Source organism: Cupressus sempervirens, chromosome 10 (genome assembly GCF_028749045.1).
Source record: "Cupressus sempervirens isolate cs-2001-9-10 chromosome 10, ASM2874904v1, whole genome shotgun sequence".
Lineage (NCBI taxonomy): Eukaryota > Viridiplantae > Streptophyta > Pinopsida > Cupressales > Cupressaceae > Cupressus > Cupressus sempervirens.
This window is the reverse complement of record NC_143127.1, coordinates 862,162,908-862,188,405: the sequence shown is the minus strand read 5'-3', so window position 1 is coordinate 862,188,405 and position 25,498 is coordinate 862,162,908.

Below are 25,498 nucleotides of genomic sequence, written 5' to 3'. Positions count from 1 at the left end.
AACAAGATCATAATTCATATGATGATGACATATTGCAAATGATTAACTTATGCTTAAACAATGATAAATTTTATTGTTAATCAATATTCTATCAAAGTTTTGAATAGATTAGGTATTGAATTTAATTTCATACATGCACATATCTAATTTAATGTCATACATGAACATATCTAATTTAATGTCATACATGAACAAACATAAACAAACATATCATATCATATGTCGTACATGAACAAACATATCATATATTAACCAATAATGTCATAAGTTGAATAATGTCATACATCAGATAAATGTCATACATAAAATATAGAATGTCATATACATCAAATGTGTATCGAATATGTCCACTGATGCCTATATATATACATGTCTAGATCAACTACATCTTTTCCTTCCCACGAGGGGAAGGAAACAAGTCTCTCAACGTCCTTTTTCATCATGTGGAGGAAGACAGTGGAGATGATAGGGCCCTCCTGACATGCTCACTCGACCTCTTGTTGAGGCTCTTCTCCAGCTCCAACTGATACAAAGAAAGTAGATATGAATCAATATTTATTATATGTTGAAATCAAATATATGTACACACAAAATCAATTATTTTCTTACCACCAACAAATAGTCACTCTGTAAGTTCACCTCAAATGCTCGTGGACGATCAGACATGACGAGACCCTACAACAATTCAATAAATATAATCACTTATAAATACACATATCACCAACAAAAATAGTGTACCCAAGTAAATATCACCAAAGTCATCTTATACCCACCAATTCCAACCCAAGTTTTGATTGTGGGTCCAAGATATTTAGAGCATGTGAAATTTGATCTAACAACTTATTTTTGGGTTTAGAGAGAAAATACATGTCATAAATGGTAAGATAAGGTCTAATATATGAAAGGAATTATTTGATTGAAGTTGAAATAGAGAAGCACACTTATAGATAAGGGTAACCTTGAGTTTTTAAAGAAAATGAATCAATATAGGACTTAAATAATAATTTGAAGGTCTAATGAGTGTTAGGAGAGTGTGAAATCAATGTAGGAACCCATAATGTATATTAAAATGGGGCTAAAATTAATATTAAATAAATTTTCTTACTTTTTCAAATGATACATGTAGTCCCCACTTTATTGGAAGCATGTGTCCACCTCATGCACACAATAAAGTAGAAGAAAAAAAGAGAAAGAGGTAAAGATTTTGGGAAAACTACAAGGAGATTAAATATCATCAAGCTAAAGGACAAAAGCTCCCAAACCAAAAATATTAACTATTACATTCATTTGCAAGGATACATAAAAGAACAACAAAATCCTAAACCTTACTAAGATTCCAAGTCAACTAGTTGAAGAGACCTCACTCAAGAAAATGTCTCAATCTCAAGCATCGTGTTGAGAAAGCTATAGCAAAAGCTCAAGTGGTCACTTGAGAAAAGAAAGAGCAAAAATAAAAGATAAGAAAATACTCAAGGATTTATCCCACTAGCATAGCTATAAGAGTATGAAAAGAAGAGAGAAGGGCCATGAATCCAAAAGTCTAGTAAGTTATCTTATCCAAGTTTATTTTGTATGAGAGGAGGAGGACGATGAAAATGAAAGAATATAGAATTTTGTTATGCTAGTTCCATTCATCCCAAAGAAATAGTGAAGGAGAGTTGATGGTGTTGATTCCAAAAACTATAGTTTCTTTGAATCCTAAGGATATGCCTAGTTCTATTATCAAGTTCAACATTTGACTTTGGCCTATGAATAATATTAATTTAAAACACAAATTCTCTTGCACTTATGACTCTACTAGACCAAGGTGAGTATATCTAATCACCAAATATATCTTTAAACTTGACTATTATTTATAGAAAACATATAACTTCCATCTTGTAGGTCCTACTCCTAGTTGCAATCAACTTGGAATACAACTAATCTTCTATTCCTATCTTTACTTTTAATTTCATTATCTCCTACTCTTAGTCCTCATATCTTTATTTGATTTTCCTACTTCTTCTCTACTTCTAACTTCAATATGTGCTCCTAGTTCTTCTTTATCTAATTCTTTCACTACCACTTCTACCTTCACTCCTAGTTTTTGAATTAAAAGTAGCCAAAATTAGGGGGCTGACCCTTTAACAACAAATTGGCCTACTATCAGTAGATAACCATTAAAAAAAACTACCCCTTACCACTTAGTAAAACAAAAATAAGGTTTTGATCCATAATTAAAAGAGTATCAGTAGGCCTAACATACATATTGCTTGTGTAAAAACCATAAAAGCTATAGTAATATATAAACAAAGTTTAACATTAGAAATTTTGAGATTAACTATTATAAACAACAACTAAAACAAAGAAAATTCTTTCATACCTCCATCAATGGCTATGAGCTAGCCACAGCTGTGGCCACTCCACTATCAACAGACTGTCGCAGATGAGGAGGTGTGTCCGACATCATGAGCTACATATCATACAATACATGTTACATCTAACATGAAACATAAAATAAATATAATCAAATGAATTAAATTAACATGAAACAATTGTACCTGTGTGAAGCTCGTATGATGTCTATGCTCCGAGTCTGTGGTAAAGGTTGAGGGTCCTGTGGAGAACTAATGCACATGCATAATTTTTTTTGTCAATCCTTAATATGATTACGTAATAAATATATGTATTAATTAAAATGATTAAATCAATACATACCTCACGACTCGTGGAAGGGACAAAAAATGGGCCTGGAGGATCGCTGCTAGGCCCAGCAACACTCTGACCCTGAATTTTGAACAATGTCAATAGATGCTAATTAATTAATCAGTCACTATACATATGAAATGTGATCAAATTAGTAAATTATAATTGTAATTTACCTATGTGTTAATGCCAAATGTGTCGTTCAGGAACTGATTGGTGACAATTCCACCATCCACACCGTCTCCAGCATGAGTGCCAAATGTGCATAGGGATCCACATGAAGTGCACATGTGACCATGATGCATAGAAGGCTCCCCCTCAACTAATGGGCTTGTGGAATGGATGAGGATCTGCGTCAAAGCATTAATGGTCCCTAGAGTGTTGGCCTCTACATTTTCCTTCACAACTGAAGGAATAGTCACATGCTCGCGTTGTGGCTTGACCATAGGTGCCCTAACTACATTAGGGTCACGACGTGCTCCTGGCCTCTCAAACAATGACCCCCCACCTCTACCCTGGGAGTCTAATATATCAAAATAATTGGGGATCTCCATAAGGACAAACTCACAATATAATTTCTTCAAAAAATACATGGGGACCTCGTGATTTTTGCAAGGAGGGGCATCAAAAACCATCCACAATCTATCCCAAAAATTATTTCTAATAGCATCATGTATGCACCGATGGATGGGGAATCATTTAGTACCCTCTCTAACAGTATTTTTCTCACCAGGTTTTCTAAATAATGCACATATACTACCTTTTGGTATTTCTTTTTTTTTAACATCTTCATATGACAATTTATTTGTATAAAATCTGCAAATATCTAACTGACCACTAACTGAGGCTATCTGGGTGTTAATGGATTCGAGGGATGATGCCAATTGAGCCCTCATTGGATTAGTTTGTCTGAATTCTTTCAACCAAGCAATGAGTCTTTCTAATTCAATTTTGCCTCTCACTATTTCATTTATTATATTTTCTTGTGTGCCTAGCGAAGGTCTTGCAATTGGTTTGGGTTATGGAATTTTTTATTCTTCTTGAGGAGGGTTTTGGTTTTGAGGTTCTTGAGGGTTTTGACATTCTTGTGAATTTTCCAGTTGATTATGGACATTTCCTGATAAAAAATCAATTGAAATCCAAATAAATAAACAAATCTAAATGAAATTCATAAAAACCCTACAAAACAATATAAAAAACCTACAAAACAATATGAAAAACATATCAAACAATGCAAAGTTAGGTTTATATCACTTACGACATCATCGTGGGTGTGCTTGTGGTCTTGGATTTCATCAACGAGGAGGCATTTTGGCAAATGGTGGTGAAAATGTTAAGTTTTCAACTCGCGTATGTGCTACTCGATGTAGGAGTAGAACAAAATACTGATGAAAATGATGGGTTGCAAGTCTGCAGCCCATCATATATACTTTTTTTATTTTGGTAATAATGCGTACACCCTATAGCATGTATGCACTATGGCTTGGGTTACCCAATAGCGCGCACACGCTATTTAAAATAGGAAAAAAAAACTACTTGTCACCTTTTGGCACCACAACTTGGTGCATATGCCCATATATATAGTTCTCTCATATAATTATATATATGTTTATGCGAAAAAAGCTATGAAACATCAACATTCTCTTTTAGTTAGGGAGGATAAACAAAAGACATATATTATACCATTAGTAATATTAGGATTAATAAATTTTATTGATATCTCATAAATTTTCCACCGTTTGATATCACATTCGATATCATGACTATCAGTCTTCTAGAATATCAACACATAATTTTTACCAAGTACTAAAAAAAGGGTTTGATATCACATCTAATATCAAGAGAAGTGGCCTCCTAGAATATCAATGATATTCACCAATTACTCAAAAGTTTATGATATCACATCTAATATTAAGACTATTGGCCTCCTAGAATATACATGATATTCACCAAGTACTCTTTGATTAATGGCCTTCCATAATGTTGAGATGCAAGACATTCAACATATACTTGATTTATTTGATCTCATAATACAAGTTGTTGTAAGATCGTCACCTTACAATAACTTATGCAAATACAAGTGACATCATTTGGAAGTCGTCACTTCCTCATGATGTACATAGTGGGTAGGCCCATTAAAATCATAGGTCTATTCATGAATCACAATCCTATAACTACTACAAATTATTGATCATTGGAGAATCCATCTCAACATGGTCTACTCCCTCTGAATCAATACGATTGAGATCATTGAAGGTTTACTGAACCATATCCTCTATTTGTTCCCTCTCTTTCAAGGGTGCCTCTAATGAAATGTCAGGATCCCTCTTCATCTCAATCTCCCTCTTCCTGCAATAACATTCTCAAATGAAAATATCAAGGCACATAGCTCTAATCACATGTAATGAATTATACTAACATAATTAGAGAAATATCTAATATATACTTTGAACATGTGTATATACTCCATCTTTTATATGTGTTGTAGTCTTATATTTTTTTATAATAGAAGTATGATAACATAATACTCAATCTTACCTTTCATACTCCCATAGTAAATCTCTTTATATTTAACAAATATTATATCAAATCATTATATATCATTTCAAATGCAATTATATATAATTTATTATATATCTTCAATTATAATATTTCATATAATATTTATTAAACAAAAAAGAGTATAAATGGATATTACCTATAAGGCATACCTTATTACCTTGAGATATTTGGGTTATGCCCAAACTGTTAGTTTGTGGTGACTAATGATCGTGGAGTTAATACAAAACAAAGGATTTTATCCAGTGAGAGCCCTATGTGGTAGTGGTATTGCTACAAGATTAGTCTCTAAGTGGGAGATTGTTCTCTAGGGTGGAGTCTGATTAGTCCCCAAGTGGGAGTTTGTTAATTTGTAGTGATTGATTAGAGAATTATTGTGCATACTTAGATAGGCATATTGTACAACCTTAAAGTGGGAATATATTATATAAGATAGCTTAGGGTTAGGGATTGTAGTAATGCGATGTATAATGAGAAAGGTTGTTATTGCGGCGATATTGAGTTGTATGGGTTTGTACTATAATCACTAGATAATAAGAAAGGTTGGATGGCTGTGTAGGTGGATGTAGCCCAGGTTTTGGGTAAACCATGTTAAATTTGTGTGTTATTTATGTTCTTATGGTTTTCTTCTTTTGTTTCTACATATAACTATTTATTCATATATTATTCTAGATCTATCAAATCCTAGCAATCAGTATCTAAGTGAGGTTTGTTGTTGTAGATTGATAGGACTTTCAAATTTGAGTGGGAGCAATGGAGGATTCCAAATTCAAGATTGAAAAATTCAATGGCCAGAATTTTCAATTATGGAAAATGCAGATGGAGGATTATTTGTATCACAAGGATTTGTAGAAGCCATTAGAAGGGAAAGCTAAGAGACAAGGAACCATCACAGATGAAGATTGGGAGATCTTGGATAGGAAGGCACTGGGATCTATTTAATTATGCCTTGCACCATTTGTAAAATTCAATATATCAAAGGCAAAAATGACTGTAGAGTTGATGGAGACACTGGCTAAGTTATACAAGAAACCCTCAACTTCAAATATGGTATTTCTTAAGAAGTGTTTATTTAATATGAAAATGGGTGAGGGAGGATCTATAGCGAATCATTTAAATGAGTTCAACACAGTCACCAGTTAATTTGATGAAGAGGTTTAGGCTCTCTTAGTTTTATGTTCTTTGCTAGAAAGATGGAATAGCTTGGTTATGGCTATAAGTAACTCTGTCTTTGCTTCAAATACTTTGAAATTTGATGAAGTTGTTGGTGTTATCCTAAGCAAGGAAATGTGACAAAAAAGTACATGTGAAACTTCAACCTCATTAGGTTTTGCATTGAATGTGGAGAATAGAGGAAGAAAAAATCAAAGAGGAAAAGGCCCTTTGCATGACAAGTCATGAGGGAAGTCAAAGAAAGGATGTTCTCAGTCTAAAGGAAAGAAAGATTGTTGGTACTATGGAAAACCTGGTCACTTGAAGAAAGATTGCTAGTCTCAGAAAAAAAAAACAAGGAGATAGAAATGAAGATGATAGTAAGGAATCCAATGATGCAAGTAATGATTTACAAGATGGTTTAATCTTATTTTTAGATAATGCTAATGATTCTTGGGCAATAGATTATGGGGCCTAATTCCATACTACACCCCATAGGAGATATTTTTAAGATTATGTTCAAGGTGATTTTGGATAGGTATATTTGGGTGATGATGAGCCCTATCCTATTGTTGGAAAAGGAAAAATAAAGATCAATTTGCCAAACAGAAATGAATGGATGTTGCAAGAGGTAAGGAATGTCCCTAATTTAAGAAGAAATTTAATTTCTGTAGGACAACTAGGTAGTCAAAGTTGTGTAGTCATGTTTACAGACAATGTCTAGAAGGTAACTAAAGGTTCATTAGTAGTAGGTAAAGGTGCAAAGGTTGGCACATCGTACTTGTGTACTAGGAACACTTATTCCACTTTAGTTTCTATTGGTATTGATAATGCAGGGAAAACTACTATAAATGTTGCAAGAACAAATTCAGTTGTTTGGCACCATAGGCTTGGGCACATGAGTGAGAAAGGGATGAAAATCCTTCACTCTAAGAACCTATTGCCAAGATTGAAAAATATTGATTTAGAGTTCTATGAAAATTGTGTTTATGGTAAATAGAGAAGAGTCAGATTTCTCAAAGTCAGATTAGAGAAGAAAAGTGAGAAGTTGGAGCAAGTGCACTCGGATGTTTGGGGATAGACTCAGGTATCATCTGTTGGTGGCTCTCATTACTATGTTATTTTCATTGATGACTCAACTTGGAATACATGGGTGTAGTTTCTGAAGCAAAAACCTGATGTCTTTGAAACTTTCAAGAAATGGAAAGCTTTGGTTGAAAATGAGACAAGAAAGAAGCTAAATTATGTCAAATTGGATAATGGAGGTGAGTATTATAGCAAGTCCTATTCTATTAATGGAATCAAAAGGCAGAATACTATTCTAGGAACTCCACAAGAAAATGGTGTGTTCAAGAGGATGAATAGGACAGCCATGGAATGTAAAAGGAGCATGAGATTGCATGTTGGGTTGCCACTTCATTTCTAGGCAGATGTTGTAAACATTGCTATCTATTTGATAAATAGAGGACCTTTAACTCCTCTAGATGGTGGTATTCTAGAGGAAGCATGGACTCAAAAAGAGGTAAATTATTCATTTCTGAAAACTTTTGGTTGTAAAGTTTTTGTCCATGTTGATAAAAAAAATAGAACCAAGCTTGATGCTAAATCTTAGAAATGTACCTTCATTGGATATGGAATAGATGACTATGGTTATCAGTTATGGCATTTTGAAAATCTAAAAATAATTAGAAGTAGAGATGTTATATTCAATGAGAAGGTCATGTACAAATAACAATTGCAGGAAAAGAAGCATGAACAGGTCAAAGAAGACTATGGTTTTGGATGAGACTCTTGAAAAAGAAATGCCTTTGGTACTTGATGCTCAACAACAATAGGTTATCCCACAAACTCCTATAAGTGTTAGACATTCTACTCGGTTGAGTAGACCACTTGAAAAATTTTCTCCTTCTTTATAGTCTATTTCATTGACTGATTATGGTGAACCAAACAAGTATAAAGAGGCAATACGAGTAGATGCCAAACAATAGTGGAAACTAAGCATGAAAGAGGAGATGGAATCCTTGTTGGAAAATAAGACTTGGGACTTGGTCCCTTTACTTGAAGGAAAAAGAGCCTTGTCTAAGAAATGGGCTTATAGGCTAAAGGAGGAAGATGGAGGAAAGAAAAGGTATAAGGCCAGACTTGTGGTAAATGGTTTTTTACAAAAAAAAAGGGCATAGATTTTGATGAAATATTCTCCCCTATTGTAAAAATGACTTCAATTAGAACTATATTAAGTCTTGTTGTTGTAGATGACTTGCATCTTCAATAGCTAGATGTGAAAACAACTTTTCTCCATGGAGGAGGAAATTTACATGCAGCAACCAGAGGGATATGAGGTCAAAGGTAAGGAGAATTTGGTATGCAGGTTATGGAAGAGTTTGTGTGGCCTAAAGTAGGCACCCTGGTAATGATATTTAAAATTTGATAGTTTCATGGTTGAACAAGGTTACGATAGATGTCATTATGATCACTGTGTACATTTTAAGAGATTGGATAATGGGAGTTACATTATTCTATTACTCTTTTTTGATGGCATGCTTGTTACTGGGTCTAATATGCAATAGAGAAATGAACTTAAATAGAAATTAGCAAGGTAATTTTCTATGAAGGATTTGGGTGTTGCTAAGAAAATCCTTGGTATGAGAATCACATAGGACAAGAAAAATAGAACCTTGAATTTGTCCCAAAGTGAGTATATAAAGAAGGTGTTGAAAAGATTTAATATGCAAGATGCAAAAGTAATTAGTACACCTTTGGCTAGTCATTTTAGATTGAGTAAGGAAATGTGCCCAAAGGCACGAGAAGAGGTAGATAAAATGTCTAAGATCCTATATTCATCAGCAGTCGGTAGTCTGATGTATGCAATGGTATGCACACAGCCAGATGTTGCTCATGCAGTGGGATTTTTCAACAAGTATATGAGTAATTTGGGTATGGAACATTGGAGTGTTATCAAATGGACACTTTGATATCTAAGAGGTACTACTACAAAGGCATTATGTTTCACAAGATCCAGTTCTACTCTGAGTGGATTTATTGACTATGATCTGGTAGAAGATGTTGATATAAGGAGTACTACAAGGTATGTTTTTACTATGGGGGGTACTGCAGTCAGTTGGAATTCTAGATTGCAGAAGGTTAATGCACTTTCAACCACTGAAGCCAAGTATGTAGCTGCTACAGAAGCTAGCAAGGAGATGATTTGGTTAGAATATTTTTTGGAGGAATTGGGTTAGAAGCAAGAAGATCGCCCATTGTACAATGATAGCCAGAGTGTCATTCATCTTGCAAAGAATTCTTCTTTTCATTCAAGGACAAAGCACATATAGCTCAGGTACCATTTTATATAGTCTATTTTGGAGGATGGCCAACTATGGCTTGAAAAGATTCACACAAATGATAATCCTGTAAACATGTTCACAAAGGTAGCCCCCAAGAAGAAGTGGGTTTCTTGCTCAGCTTCTATTGGGCTTCTTGACTGATGATCATGGATTTAATACATAGCAAAGGCTTTTATCTAGTGGGAGCCCTGTGTGTTAGAAGTATTGCTATAGGATTAGTCTCAAAGTGGGATATTGTTGTCTAGGGTGGAGTTTGATCAGTCCCCAAGTGGGAGATTGTTAGTTTGTGGTGACTAATCAAAGAAGTAATATACATACTTAGATAGGAATATTGTAACCCTAAAGTAGGAATATATTATGTAAGATAGCTTAGGGTTAGGGATTGTGGTAATGCAATGTATAATGAGATAGATTTTTCTTGCGGAAGTATTGAGCTATAAGGGTTTGTATTGTAATAATTGGATAATAAGAAAGGTCAGATAGCTATGTAGGTGGACATAGCCCAAGTTTTGGGTGAATCACGTTAAATCTATGTGTTATCTATGTTCTTTGTGTTACAATATTTTCTAGAGGAATTGGTTGCAATATAATAAGATAGGTTATAATATAAGTGGCGTGAGATGATTTGGTTACAATACACTTGGTGACAAAAATATTATGTCAAAGACATTTTGATGACTAGTTCACATACTTTCTTTGATCTCTGATACACCCTATACACTATGTTCATTCTTTCACATCTCGATACCTGTTGATCACATTGCTAGGAGGTTTATAAAGATTTTTCAACAAATGTATTTATGCATAAACCATGATCACACCTATTCAAGATTCATAGTTCATTTGGTATTTTCTACCATCATATTTTATAAGATGCAAAAAAACATAACAGTGGATGTTGGATGAATGCATTTCTTGCATATATCTATAAGCCTAATGTAATCGATATCTTTAACTATACTTTGTGACAAACAAATCAAATGCATGAAAAAGTTATTGAAGTCTATGTGTCTTATCTTCTTTTCTACATTTTCAACTGGCTTTGATACCATGTTGGTTTTTTTTCTAAAGATCATTGCAAATGTACTAAGCATTGCCATAATGCTTGGTATGTGTTTTTCAATTGCATCAAACACTTACATTTATATTGAGACTAGAAAATGAATATCTACATGTCCCTTTAGGACATGTCCATTCAATAATTAGATAATGAATATTATAGTATAGTTAATCATATATATTATATTAATTTCTCTCATATATTTATATCTCATATAATTATATATGTTTATCTGACAAAAGCTATAAAAAATAAATAGTTGTCAAAGATAGTAAAGTCTCGAGACCAACACTGAAAAACTAAAAGGCAAGACCTAACCGACCAAGGACCATAGGTGAACGCATGTTCAGCCTAGCCAAGGTTACCAAAGCGGAATAAGAAAAGGTCCTTGGTGAGACTCTAAACCCCCTCAAGATGAACATCCTGGGGGTCCAAACTTTGGAAAACCATTCTCGAAGCATGCTTTCAAAGGGAGTGTAGCCAACAAAATAGCCACTATCAAGGTTTTTTGCTCAAGACATGTATATGTAGTATCAAAATCTTTTACATTAAGAACAACATCAGGGGAGGAATTACCTCTTGAAACACCTTTGGGATGAACTTGTGTGGACATTTTCTCAGAAGAGACATGTGCACCAACACCTGCAGTAAATGCAAAATGACATGCGACAAAAATGAAAAGTTTCAAAAGAAAGTTGTACAAACCCTAGCAAAGCACATGAAGCAAAAAGATATCTTTTGTTATGCTTGATCTAGTAAAAAAATTAACAATAAAGATAATTAAGTGTAGGAGTGGGGATAGTTTGATTGGTGGTAGTTCTTTTGGTAGTTTTTTGTGGGGGGCATTACAATTTCTAAGAGTCTTTTTAGATTGGAACAATAATAAGAAAAAAATTGATTAAATTAAATAAATTTGAAGTTAGAATATTTAAATAGAAATAGAAATTTTTTTTTTTCCAATATTTTTTGAGTCAAGATTTTAAGTTGTAAAAAGAAATATACATTATTTATTTAATAAATTCAAAATTATCCTTTTCCCATAATAGTATAGACATTACTTATATTGCATCTAACAACATATATGAATTAATAATGTTTCGTATTTAACTTTGCATACATCTTCAACCCACATTCTATTAGCAAGTGTCATGTAGTGGTTGTACTTGTCATAGGAAATTATAATGAGTTTTTAATATATTATAATCATTATATTTGATAAATAATACATTTAAATTAAAATTAAAATTAATAAATAACACTTAAAATCATTTTTGCTATTAATTTAAATAAAGAAAATAGATTTTACAATTTTTTAAAAATATTCATTATTGCTCATAAATATTAGCTTTTTAAATACCAATTTTATTTTACAAATTTATTTATATTTATTATATTTAAAATATTATATTAGTTAATTGATTATATAAAAATCATCATAAACAAAAAAAACAAATAAATTATACAAATAAATAATAAGATTAGTGTAATAATTTGAAAACTAAACTCAAAATTGAATTTAACTATTAATGAATATTAATTTTAATCCTAACTTGTATAATAATGGTGTACATTGTTTCAAAATTCTTAATACCTTTTTCAAAATTTCTTATAGTATTTAATTTATAATATAGAAAATATAAGTCCAAGATCATGTGAGAATTATAACGAGGAATTGGATTCTTGAAAAGGGGAAAAGTTAATTTTATTATTAAAGTAAATAATAAATTTAATTGTATCAAAATTTGTTTGTGTTTGATTCACAACAGTTGATTTTAGTTCTGTTTAACAATATTTTTAGGTGACTTTTTGATAGCTAGTTTTATTTTTCATGCTTACATTCTTAAATAGATGAATTTAATGGCTTGAAAATATATTGAAGATGACAAACAATTTGTGTTATGTCTTAACTGATGATATAATGTTTTTTATATTAAAAGAAGCAAGAGGGTGTTGGGTCATGCAAAAGATGGAACTAGTGTATTAACAAAACAATTACCACAACTCACACAATCACAACATAGAATAGAAACCCTATTCTTACCTCAATCAAAAATATAGTACGAATCATAGTGTAGATTATTTAACTAGCAACATATAATTCTTTAAACTGGAAACTAACATAATCGCTTCATCACCCAAGGAAGATAAAATTATTATCTTTTTAATTTTCTAAAGCCACATAGGCTATTACAAACCCAAAAAGAAAAAGAAAAAAAAGCATAGTAACTGGGGTTTAGCATTTCCTCATAGTCGCTTGGATAGTAGTGTAGCAGACCATTCATCATTCAGGAATACAAATAGCTCATTGTAGTCATCATCACTTTTGGCCTTAGTTTATGTAATCTCCCCCTGCATCATGCAAAGGATGAAAATGCATGCATGCATGACCTTAAAGGTGAACTTCTTGGAGTCCTTGATGTACTTGTTAAACTTGTCCACCTATTTCTTTAGTTGTTGAATAGCACCCTCAAGTGTCACCATCTAGTTACTTTATGTTTCCCAACATCCCTCCCACCTTATGGGTGGTAATGTCCATCTTTGGGATCTCTTATAAAGATATCTATGGGAGAGTGGAGTTGGAAGTGGGATTAGGGGTTAATTTTTGCGTAGGGTTAGTGAGGAGGGGGGAGGAGGGAGGAAGATTGGGCTTTATCTTAACGTGGGGGACTCATAAGCCTTGCTAGAAGTGTGGGTGGAGAACTCGTCAATCACTTTAACAAAAACAATTGTCAAATTTTGTGTACACGCTCTTCTTCAATGTCATTTCACATTTTTCCTTGACAATTTTACTAGACCCACAAGCACCAAGGGTCTTAATATGTTCACCAAACTCAACTATGTATACCTCTTTCTTTATTTTTTGGGTGATTGTGTGTGTTCAATACTCGTTTTTCAATAAAGCCAATGGGAGAAAGACTGAATTTTGGTCCTTTTCCTACTATTTTTGGCCTAAGAGGTACCAAAATCATGGATTGAGATAAGAGGGGTAGCTTGATTTAGAGTATGCACAAAAGTACTAATAGGGGGACAAAGAGCACAATGGAAATTATACAACCTAAGAATAAGTCCCTTGTGCAAATGATATTTTCCTTATCCTTACAAATGGCATCAAAATTAGTATTTGTGTAACATAAATAATGGAATGGAAATAAGGTCTTTGTTGCATAGATGATTGAGGAAGGAAAATTGATAAAATTAAAAGACAATAAACTTACCTTACAAGGTGAAGTATTTCATAATAATATTAAAAAAATCTATGAGATGTTTGGAAGGTCCTCCCTTCTATAACCACCCCATTTCTTCATAGGTTCTTCTTTTGGGGGCCAAAAGAACTATTTGAGAGCCTCACATTTGAATGTTTTACTTGTTTTTTCTTTCATTTATGTCCTTAAATAGAAAGGCCAATCATATTTTTAATAACCTCCCCATTTATCTCAAAGTTTATACCTTGGACAATAATCCTTCACTTATTCCAAGATGAGATGAACTATTTGGAGATAATTTTGTTATGGTCCCTTGTCATGCTCTCCATGAAGGACATGATTCTCCCTTTCTCACAAATAAACATCACCTTTGGGCTATTTTTGAAGGTGTCATCAATTTGTTTGTTCAATGTGCATCTTGGCTCCAATGTTAAGAGAATATATAAATAATTGAATGAAGTTGTAGATGAAAAAGCAAGGTTCAAATTTTGTAAACCCTACAATGGTCTTTTGATGGTTGTTGTAATCTTTACTTTTTTTGTAATAATGACCATTAAGATAGTACCACCTCATAATGTGACCCATCTTATCATACGTATTTGAATTTTCAAATTTTAGATTGATTTTAGTATGAGCTCCATCTTTTCTATCGATTTTCTCCTTGCAAATGTTGAGGACATACTTATTACTTTCATAATTCTAGCAAGGCTCATGCCTTTTCATCATTAGCCATTGTCGATGAAAATCAATAAAATATTATTGTAATTAGATCTCCATCTCATCATCAAATGAAACCAAGTGTCCATATAAAAGGAAATCATTATCAAAATGATGGGAAAATTATTATCATGGTAACCAAAGCCATAACCCTAATGACCACAAACCATATTAGTGGTTTCCTTCATCGTTAATATTATTGGCACTATGTTCTTCCCTCCTTAAAAGGTTTTGGGTATCCTTTGGAAGATGATTGTTTGCACTCCACCATATTAAACCCTTCATCAATAATCCATTTACAGCCATAAAGTCAGCAACCAAATTACCCTCCCAATATATATGGTCAACGGTGTAGTTGTGGAAGAAGCATAGGAGAGTGAAAGAATCAATGAGGATCAAGCTTACTTTCAAACCTATAATCTCATTTTTAATAGCCCCAAAAATAATATTAGAGTCTCCTTCAATAATGAGTCTAGTGATGCTCGTAGAAGTAGAAAAATTTAGCCCACAAAGAAAAGCCATTCCTTCAGTGTAGAACTGACAATATGACCCCTTAGCGATCTAGCATAAAAATCTTTGAGAAAGTCCTCTATGGTCCCTTAAAATTCCTCTACCACTTGCATATGACTTCTGGAAACACCATCAAAATTGAGTAAGAACTAGACAAGGGGGTGAAAACCATTTAACATTAGCTCTTGCCATAGTTTTTGAATTTTCATATTTATCAAACCTCTACAAGAAGTTCTAGTTGTTAGTTATTACTTGATCTAGAAGCAAGGGGGGAGAGTGGAGATATTTCCATATATAGCTAGAAATATGCTCATAAGCATGTGCAACCCCATGTAGAGGGTGGTTTTTGGTGTGTTTTCTAAAAAAATTAATGTCTTGTTATTCTTCTCCTTCCATATGCACTAGAAGAGGTGAGGGGTATCAATTTCAATAGTATTTTGATTAAAGGTTGTCTAGAAGTTCATTGTCAGTTGACAAATTATTTTATGTCTTCATTTAGAACTCATGTAAGTTTTACTTTGTTGAGAATCTATTACCACATGAAAGAGAAAAACTCACAATGAATGAAAAGGTAGTCTATTCTCTTTGATGTCTTCTTACACATAGTGCATATGTTAGCAAGATTAAAACACCTTTTAACTAGGTTATCCTGGGTGAGAATTTCCCCATGTAGAAAGGTCCACCATAAGAAGTTAACATTGGGTATCAGATGTGGATCCCATAGTTTGAACCATTCCTAGCAATCATTTGATAGATGTTATAGTTAGGTCATGGATGACTTGGTGGTGAATAGGTTGGAAGTAGTAGAGCACCATATGATCTTATCTTCCTTTCCAAATAGAGGGGTTCTAGTGTGATGAAGATTATCCTCTAAATCCTACACAATGTTTTGAATACCCAAATTATCACCCACCATATGAACAAGGTTAGTCTACCTCCCCCCCCAAGGCACCCAACCATTTTCTCATCCAAACAATGGACAAGAAGATTCTACAAGTTGAGTTATATGTGTGGTTCCATGGTTAGGACATCACACCTGTTGTCTTTCTAGAATCTGATATTTTCATCGTTGCCAACCTGCAATTTGATACCTTTGTGTAGGATGGTTTTGCACTTTTTGAGATTGTTCCATGTTTTGGAACCCTAAGGTAGGTTCCCTTCATAAACGATTCACTAAAAGAGCCCAAATTTAGATACTTAGCATGCCTTATGTTACACCAATCCTCTTTCCCCAGGATAAGTTTCTAGGCTACTTGGTAGTTCAGTGCCATGTTGAGTTTATTGATTTTCCTTAGTTCAAGTCCACCAAACCTTTTAGGGGAGCATACAGTGTCCTAGTTGACTAAGGACATTTTCCTTTTTCATTTGTCCCCACCCAGAGGGAATTGTGTTGGATTTTCTCAATTTTGTCTGCTATAACTCCCAAGATTTTGAAAAGTGAGAGGAAGTTAATTGGTGTACCCTAAAGTAAGAATTTGTGTAGTTGAATTTTTCTTATGTGGCTTGGGAGTTTTCCTTTCCACCCTGTGAGCTTCTTTTGAGTGCATTCCAAAATAGTAGAACAGAAATTAGCTTTGAACTATTTTATAGTAATGGGGATCCCTAGGTAGGAGGAGGTGAGGTTAGTTGATTAACAACCTAGGATTCTAATAAACTTCATTGTATATCAATATTTGTACATTAAAGAAGAATTTTTTTCTCTTTTCAAAATTAAAACTTTTCACAAAAGCATTAGCATACTTGTCCAATAGAAGTTTTCATTCCCTTGCTTTCACCACCAAGGAATTACCAAAGAAGAATGTGTCATCCAAAAAAAATTTGATAACACTAGGAGAGAGGGACAAAGTAAGTTTGATACCTTCAATTTTTTTTAGGTCCACTAAATTATGTATGTTCCTATCAAGGACCTCCATAACCAAGATGAATAGGTAGGGGGAGAGGAGGTCTCTTGTTGGAAACTACAATTGGATGTCAAACCTTATTGGTGAGAAAGATTTCTATTTGGTCTAAGTGTCATATCTATTTGATTGATGAAGAAGATTTGAGACGTTGGTCATAACAAAAATATCTAGAAGAAAATTTGAGTTATTAAGAGGAAACTACAAATGGACACTTGATTAGTTGGACTTTGACAAGATAAAGTGATTTTTTAAATCATGTTGCAACTAGAGAAGATAGTAATACTAAAGCCTTGAAGAAGAGATCAAAGACAGACCAAATGCACAGGCTTGATTGAGCAATAGAGCAAAAGATTAAGGAATTTAAAGTATATGTCAAGTGATGCTAGTTTCAACCAAGCTACAATAAGTGTCAAGAAAAAATAGTGTTGTCCAAGCATCAGTATTGATCGAGTAACCCAGCGATGACCGAGCGTCAAAGCATATTGTTGGTCGAGGAACAACATTTTGAAATGTATGAGAAAATGCATTTTCCATCCAATAGAGTTGATTTCTTGGGATATGGAAAGCATATTGAAGATGAGGATGGATGACCTAGAACATTTAAATCAAGAGAAATTGTGTTTACCCATTTCTATGTAAGGATTCACGAAGAAGTTTCTAGAAAAGAAGAGGATGGACAAATTCATTGAATGTGTTGAATCTGATTGTAACCCTAAGATCTACGGTGGTGTTTAAGCAACAAAAGATCAGAATTACCTATTTAAGGAGGTACAAGGGCCCAACTTACCTATATTAAGACAAGTGGTTGCAAAAGCTTGTTAAGGGTTAGAGAAGTTATTGATGCTACTACTAGAAAACTGAAGAAGAAAGATGAGAATAGTTGAGAAGAGGAGAAGTGTGTTTGCTTGAAGGCTTGCCATGTGAATTTGAGACTGAGATGACAATGAATGCTAGATAGAGATTAACATATGAGCCAAACTAAGATTTGAATTTGAAAAGTGAGTTATACTTGATAGGTCAAAATCTGTTGTTACTTTCTAACCATTGTATCAATATTTTAAATCCTTTATTTAATCAAGGTTGACCTAATAGTCATATGTAAATCCTTCAATCAAGGTGGCATTCTAATGGAATGTTTTAAAGTCCTCTAACAAGACCACTCCTAATAAGTTGATTAAATCTTTTAACAAGGTCACATTTAACAATGTGTTTTGTAACCTTTAATAGGGTTGGCTCCTAACAGAGCTCACTTTAGAAGAGTGAAAAATTGGTCACATGTTACAAGTGGTTTTTTTCCCAAATTGGGTTTTAACATTAAATCCTAGTGTCAAACTTATGTGGATGTTATTTATGGTGTTTTACTAATTAATTCTTACATTTTGCAAATCTGCTATTTAGGACAATGGACTACTAGTTTACGTTTATGTTTACTAGTTTTTATTTAATGTTTTTATCAAAAATTATATCAAATTTTATTTTTATAAAGTTCATATAATTCAAAGGAGGATATTTGTTTTTTACGGCATTGAATATTATTAGAAGGGGATTTTATTTTCCCCGTACCTTTCAAGCATAGGTTGTTTAGGTTGTGCACATAGTGGGCAGCATGTAGCCACCCAAGCGATGCGGCTCTACCATTTTCTTGGCCCCTCGTTCAACACAACCCACTGGCCAATGCTTGGTGCAAGTTTGGTGGGCGTGATTTTGGGCACGTCAAGCCTACATGGCATTAGGCCCCCTGCTTCTAAGCCTCTCCTTGACAGCAACGGCTATCTAGGCAGGAGGATAGACTGCTCGGATGCCCGCTTCGTACTTGTGCTTTTTAGCATTGGACAATGCAATGCTCAAATTGTGAAGCAGGAAAAAAGCATGTGTGCTTTGCAAGTACAGATGGACTGTGAACTGACAGAAACAGAAATAAATGTCATACATGCATATCATCGTCCTTTACCTGCAACTTGCTAAGCAAAACAGACACTGTTAGTGTCCATCCTCTGTAAAGAAAAGACGATTCTATCAATGCATTCAAATAAAAAATGATAAAATATTGTAGTGTTTCCATTTTTTTTAGACTACCGCAAGGCTGCTTAGTTTTTACAGTTGGGATTTTAATGTTTTAACTGAAGTTTCTATTTAAGACATTAAAAACTATTAATTTTTTTTTTAAATTAAAATTATTTTTTAGTGTCTAAATAGATTAAAATTAATGTTTAAATTATTTAGGTGGATAATAGATTTATATTTATTATTAATTTTAGAAAAATACATTAAAATTAGTTTCAACATCCCAAACAATCTACGAAGACACCCTTAATACATTCATCCATAGACTAATTAATGTCTATCTACAACACAAGCACCCCTCCTCATAACCTATAACAATGCATTATATTCATTAAAAAACTAAAATTATATTAAAATTATATATTTAATTATCAATATATTATTTTAATTTTAATTTTTCAATGAATTTAGTTTGATTATAAAATTAATTCTTTATTATTAATAATCTAAATGTATCAAACTAATAAAAAAATATGAATATATTTTAAAAAGAAATATTATTAATTATGTTATTCTTAATTTATAATTTTATATAGATTGATTTAAATTACTAAAACTTATATAAATAATTATATTAAACAGTTTAATAAATTATCAAACTTTAATAATCTAATTTAAAATAGAGATAGATTTTAATAATATCTTTCATTATCTATATATAATTAAGCATATTAATTTAAGTAATTAATTATAATTATAATAAATTTGAAATCAAAAACTAATATTAATATTTTTAAATTTTTTTAATAATTTATTCTTTATTATAACTTTTTTATTGGCTAAATTTAGATTTTTACTTCATAATTTATATCAAGAATATTTAGAAAGTGCAGTTAACAAATTTTAAGATTATTTTATTAGTAATGTCAATAATTTTTAAAGCTAAAAATTAGTTGATTGTTTCTTCAACATTTTTTTTTAATTAAAATTGTTTCCTAATATTTTGAAAATAATTACAAATCTACAAATATAACAATAAGTATTCTTAAGTATTTATATTAAAAATAAAAAATCTTATTTTTTTATCATATGATTGGTTAAGAAAATTGAAGTCTTATATGGGCAATTTTTAGCTATACTTACAAACTATCATTTTTAACAAACTATTATGATTGTGGATTTTGAAATTTGTTAATTTGTTAAAAGAAATCTAAGCTTTTTTACAAATGAAATATATAGTTAATGCTTATTCCAAATTAATATTTGAGACTAAAAGACTAAAGTTATTCTCAATAATTAATTATTTTTATTTGAATAATTTAATATATGTAACTATTATATATTTTTAAATATTAATTATATTATATAGAATTATTAAACATTTTTAAGTATTTATTATACTATATTTATTTATTTTTTATGAAGTTTTCTATTCTTTATTAACATATACAATTAGTCTTTGTGCATTTTTATACAATTAGTCTTTGTGCATTTTTATAATTATTTCTCATTTTATTTTAATTGTAAATTTTATTGATTTATTTTCTTGTTTCTTATAATAATTGATATTATATGTCTTAGATTTATAATTATATAATTTTAATAATAGGACTTTTTTTAAATTTCTAATGTATTATATTTTGAAATATTAAAATAAATTATGTCAGTTTAATAGAGCTTTAATTTAATTAAAACTATTTTTATGTTTTATATTTATTATTCGATTATTAAAATACGATAATTACTTAGCCACTATGTTTATATTGTATTCTTTTCAAATAAATATTCAATTCAAGTAAACATCACATTATACCTTTTTCAAAAGTAGATTTTTATTACATAATATAAGAATATTTAGAAGTGTTACATAATTAAGCCAAGAGGCTTTCTTCAATGGAAGCATGGAAGCATTCATCAATGTAAACAATTCAATATTTTTAAAAAATTTGATGTCCATTTAAACGTCTTATGATGAGTTGGCTGAGTAGTTGAAGAATCAGTCAATGAATATAAATTTCTAATATCAAATAAAGAAAGAGTTTGTGCAACTTCTCTATAGGAAGTTAAAGCGGATAGAAAAGAGATGAGTTGACTTATAATTAGAATGACAATTATTAAATACACCTCTTATACATTACTCGGGCAAGGGAAAAAGATTGGCGTTATTCCCCAAGGTAAAAAGATTGGCATTATTCCCCACTTTATTGCATTGATTCCAAATAAAATTTGCATCAAGCGTTATGACAACTAATGAAGTGACATGGTAATGAATGGAAGAATGCATGAATCTTCTACATATATGAATTTTTCCATCAGCATTTTCCAGCTTTGGAAACAAAGATTTCTCAGTTTTTATCATCAAAATTTTCCTACAGGATTGCTTCATTACTTCTATTCATCTATGGTTATAATCATTCAGCACTTGTTATGCTTTATTAATAATAGTGTGAGTTTAGGCATAATTCTTCATTGTTTTCTTCTGACTTACTCAATCTATAGATAAATCATGTTAGATTACCTATATTTGTTTTCTTCAAATTAGTTCAATGCTTTATTCATAATAATAGTGCGAGTTTAGGGATAATTCTCTGCTATTTTCTTCAATGTTGTTAAATCTCTACAGAATTGCAAATATCAAATGATTTTATGCTATGTTCTTTGCACAAGCCTCTAGTTGTATTCATAGTGGTTTGTTAATCTATTTCATTCTCTCAATGGCTACTCGCTATGAGTGCAACAGTCCATACATCAGGCATGTTTGTCATCTTTGTCAATGCCTCTCTCTGGGAATACATGTCGCACTGGCGCTTCTCTATATATAGAATAAATCGATTGTAGGTAGATTGGATTTTATTTCCATGGATAGTGATTTCATGCTATAATACACCTGAAGGCAACCACTATGATTTTAGTTACATGTGATGTACATGTAAATCACTGGACAGGAAACTGGCAATGCATGTAAATCATTTGCAACATTTACACCAGTATCATAATCCTGATAGAAGAAGCAGTACCAGTAATTTTGGTGCCGACAGCAAGGTGAAATATTGGGGCACTGTAGAGACCATTCTGCGTATGTTGTTTGAGAAATGTATATTTGACAAACTACTCCCTCATTGCTTGCCACTTTCATCACTGTCTTTTTCCATTTTTTTATAGTGGTTGTTGGTTTTGGTTTTTTCACCAGGATTTGTGTTTGCAGGAGCCCCAAGTTAGCAAACAATTTATTTATTTGATTAATAAATTATTATTTCATTTGTTTGATTTCTATTGATTCCATTACTAGAAGCAAGGCCATTGATATAAAAAACAAAGGCATTGAGATAAAAACCAGCTGTAGACCTCAATTTTGGAGGTCATAAAACAATTTTGACAAATTAGAGCTGAGAACATGCTAATAAAAACATAAGAGATTTGGATTGTTTTTCCTTAAATTCTATTGTTTTTGGATGGAAAATCTAGTAACTAAATTTCATTTATTTGTTATCTATTTAATTTTTGTTTTAGCTTGTGAATAACATCATAAAATTGATTTTAATTTCTATTATATAAATTTTATAAAGAATCTTTTAAAGAATTTGTGAGTTTGTATGAAAATCTTATTTTAGAAAGACTTTAGCTTAGGCAAAGTTTCATTAATAAAATTATACTAATCGGTGAACTCAAAATTAATTTATAATTTTAAAACAATTTGAGAGATATCTTTCTACATGCACTTATTCTCAATTTGTCTCAAAATATTTAAGAAACATCTCAAACTATTTTTAGAAATAAAATATTTAAATGTCACCCTAACCCTAAATTTTAAATGCCCATCCCAAATGTTAAATCTTAAATATCAAGCCAAGTTATAATATTAAATAGTAAACCTTGATCTTGAATGTTACACCCCAATTGCTAAAACATGCTCACATCTAAATATGGAATGTACATCTTATATGATAAATGATAAAGTTACTATGGAAACATTCTATTTTGTTTGAATATTCATTGAATTGATCAAATAAGAAGCTTTTAAAATATAATAGAAATCATTTTAAAATTAGAAAGTATAGATGTGAAAAATAAATTAAGAAGAAATAATTTTAAAAAAAAGTAATATTAAGTTTTTAAGTATATTTTAACTTGATAATTAAAAAAGTTCTTTATGAAAAAATAAAAGTTTCATTTTTTAGAAATATTTATGGACATATTTGATTTAGAAGATATTAGAACCACTTAATCAATTATAAAGTTTGAGTTTTAGTAACTAATGTTAAACCTTAATTTGAACGCCATCACCACTTAAGTAACATACTAATTGGTGAACTCAACATTAATTTATAATTTTAAAAAAAGTTGAGAGATATCTTTCTAGACACTCCTATTCTCAATTTGTCTCAAAATATTTAAGAAACATCTCAAACTATTTAAGAAACAAAATATTTAAATGTCACCCTAAACCCAAATTTTAAAAGCCTATCCCAAATGTTAAACCTTAAATCTTAAATATTAAGCAAGTTATAATATTAAATAGTAAACCCTTATATTGAATGCTATACCCCAATTGCTAAAACAATCCTCACATCTAAATATGGAATATACATTTTATATGATAAATGATAAATCCTACTTGAAACCATAGTCCTAAATAGTAATAGAAAATGATGAAACATAATGAACCCTAATCCTAATAGTAAATTTTAAGCCCAAACTTCAAACCTATTTTTTAAAAGATAAAATCCTAATCCTAAATGTTAAACCATATTACTAAACCTAAATGATGAGATACACACACACCACACTCCACACACACACACACACAAAGGGAGGGGGGTGTAAATTGGAGCCAAGAAATGGTGATACACCATAATTAATCTTATGCTAATGTAAATAAAAAGGCAACATATAAGATAGAGCTCAAGGAGGATGATAATTAGAACTCATAATACATAGAAATAGTGATAGGGGATGGAAGAGGGAAGAAGGGCAATTACATAGGGACATGTGTGAGATATGGTGAGAGACATGAGATAGAGTTAGACGTTAAATAATGAGGAAGCGACGGAGATAGAAGGGATGTGTGAGAGAGAGATGGAAAGAGGGAAATGAGATGTTGAGAGTAGTGAGTGCAGAAAGTACATAAGAGGTTGATTAGGAGGAGAGGGGGAGAGGATGAAGAATAGAGAGATGGTGGACAGGGTGGGGGGTGTAGACACCTAAAAAATCCTCTAGAAAATAAAGTATTTTTATTTTCTGAAAAAGTCCCTGATGACATCATCATTTATTAATTAATTATTTATTTTTATGCCATTAAATCCCTTTATCTTAATTAAAAATATTTAATTAAGGAATCCCTCCCAAAAATGTTTAAATCTTATTTAAACATTATTTCCTTATTTATTAATTTTTTAATTAATAAATTGACCAAAAATCCCAAAATAAATTATTTATTTATTTTTTGCCTAAAACTTGGCCAATTTCCTTAAGACCACTAACCTCTTCCAAAATCTTCTAATCCTTCTTTAATTTCGATTAAAGGCTAAACCCATCATTTCCTACCCCTAATCCCAACTCAAAATATTTAATTAAGATTAAATATTGATCCTCATGTTTATTAAAAATATTTTAATAAATATCTCCTCAACCCAAACCCTTGAAATAAATAAAACTTTATTTATTTCCTAAAAACCTTATTTATCCTCATCCTAGGAAGTTCTAGACTCTTCTAGAAAGTCTTCATCCTCATCCAAAGCCTAGACTCTTCTAGAAGATGTCAATCCTTATCTTTGACCCTAATCCTAATCCCCCCTTAACCTTGTCACATTCCCTAAACATGGGTTAAGACTTGCTAACCCAAGCCAAAGCCAACAAATATCTCCTCCTTCACCCACCCTCATTAAATGCCTTCCACTTGCCCATCTCTAACAAGCCTAATCTAATCTTTACCCAAGCCTAATCCAAGCCTTAATCATTTGCACATTCCTAAGTCAAGCTTAAGACTTTCTTAATCCAACCCAAGTCAAAATATCTCAACTCTCTCACAAATATCCCAACCATAAAACTTTATGAAGCCCACAAAGCCATAAATGACTCTTACAAGCCCATTCATTGCTCTTACAAGCCATTATGAGGGTCTTTATGAGCTTTGAGCCTCCTTTGTTGACTCCTCAACCCCTCTTGCTCTAACCAATGACCTTGTGACATGTGTCACTCTTTGACTGGCTGTAAGGAAGCACAATCCATGTGCTCTCCTCTAATTCAATCTAAACCTTCCATAAGCTTTCTCTCATCCTTGCATCCTAGCCCTTGATCCCTCAAGCCTTTTTCTTATTTAAGGAATCCTCTCCCAAGCCATTTTAACGCAATCACCCATAGTAA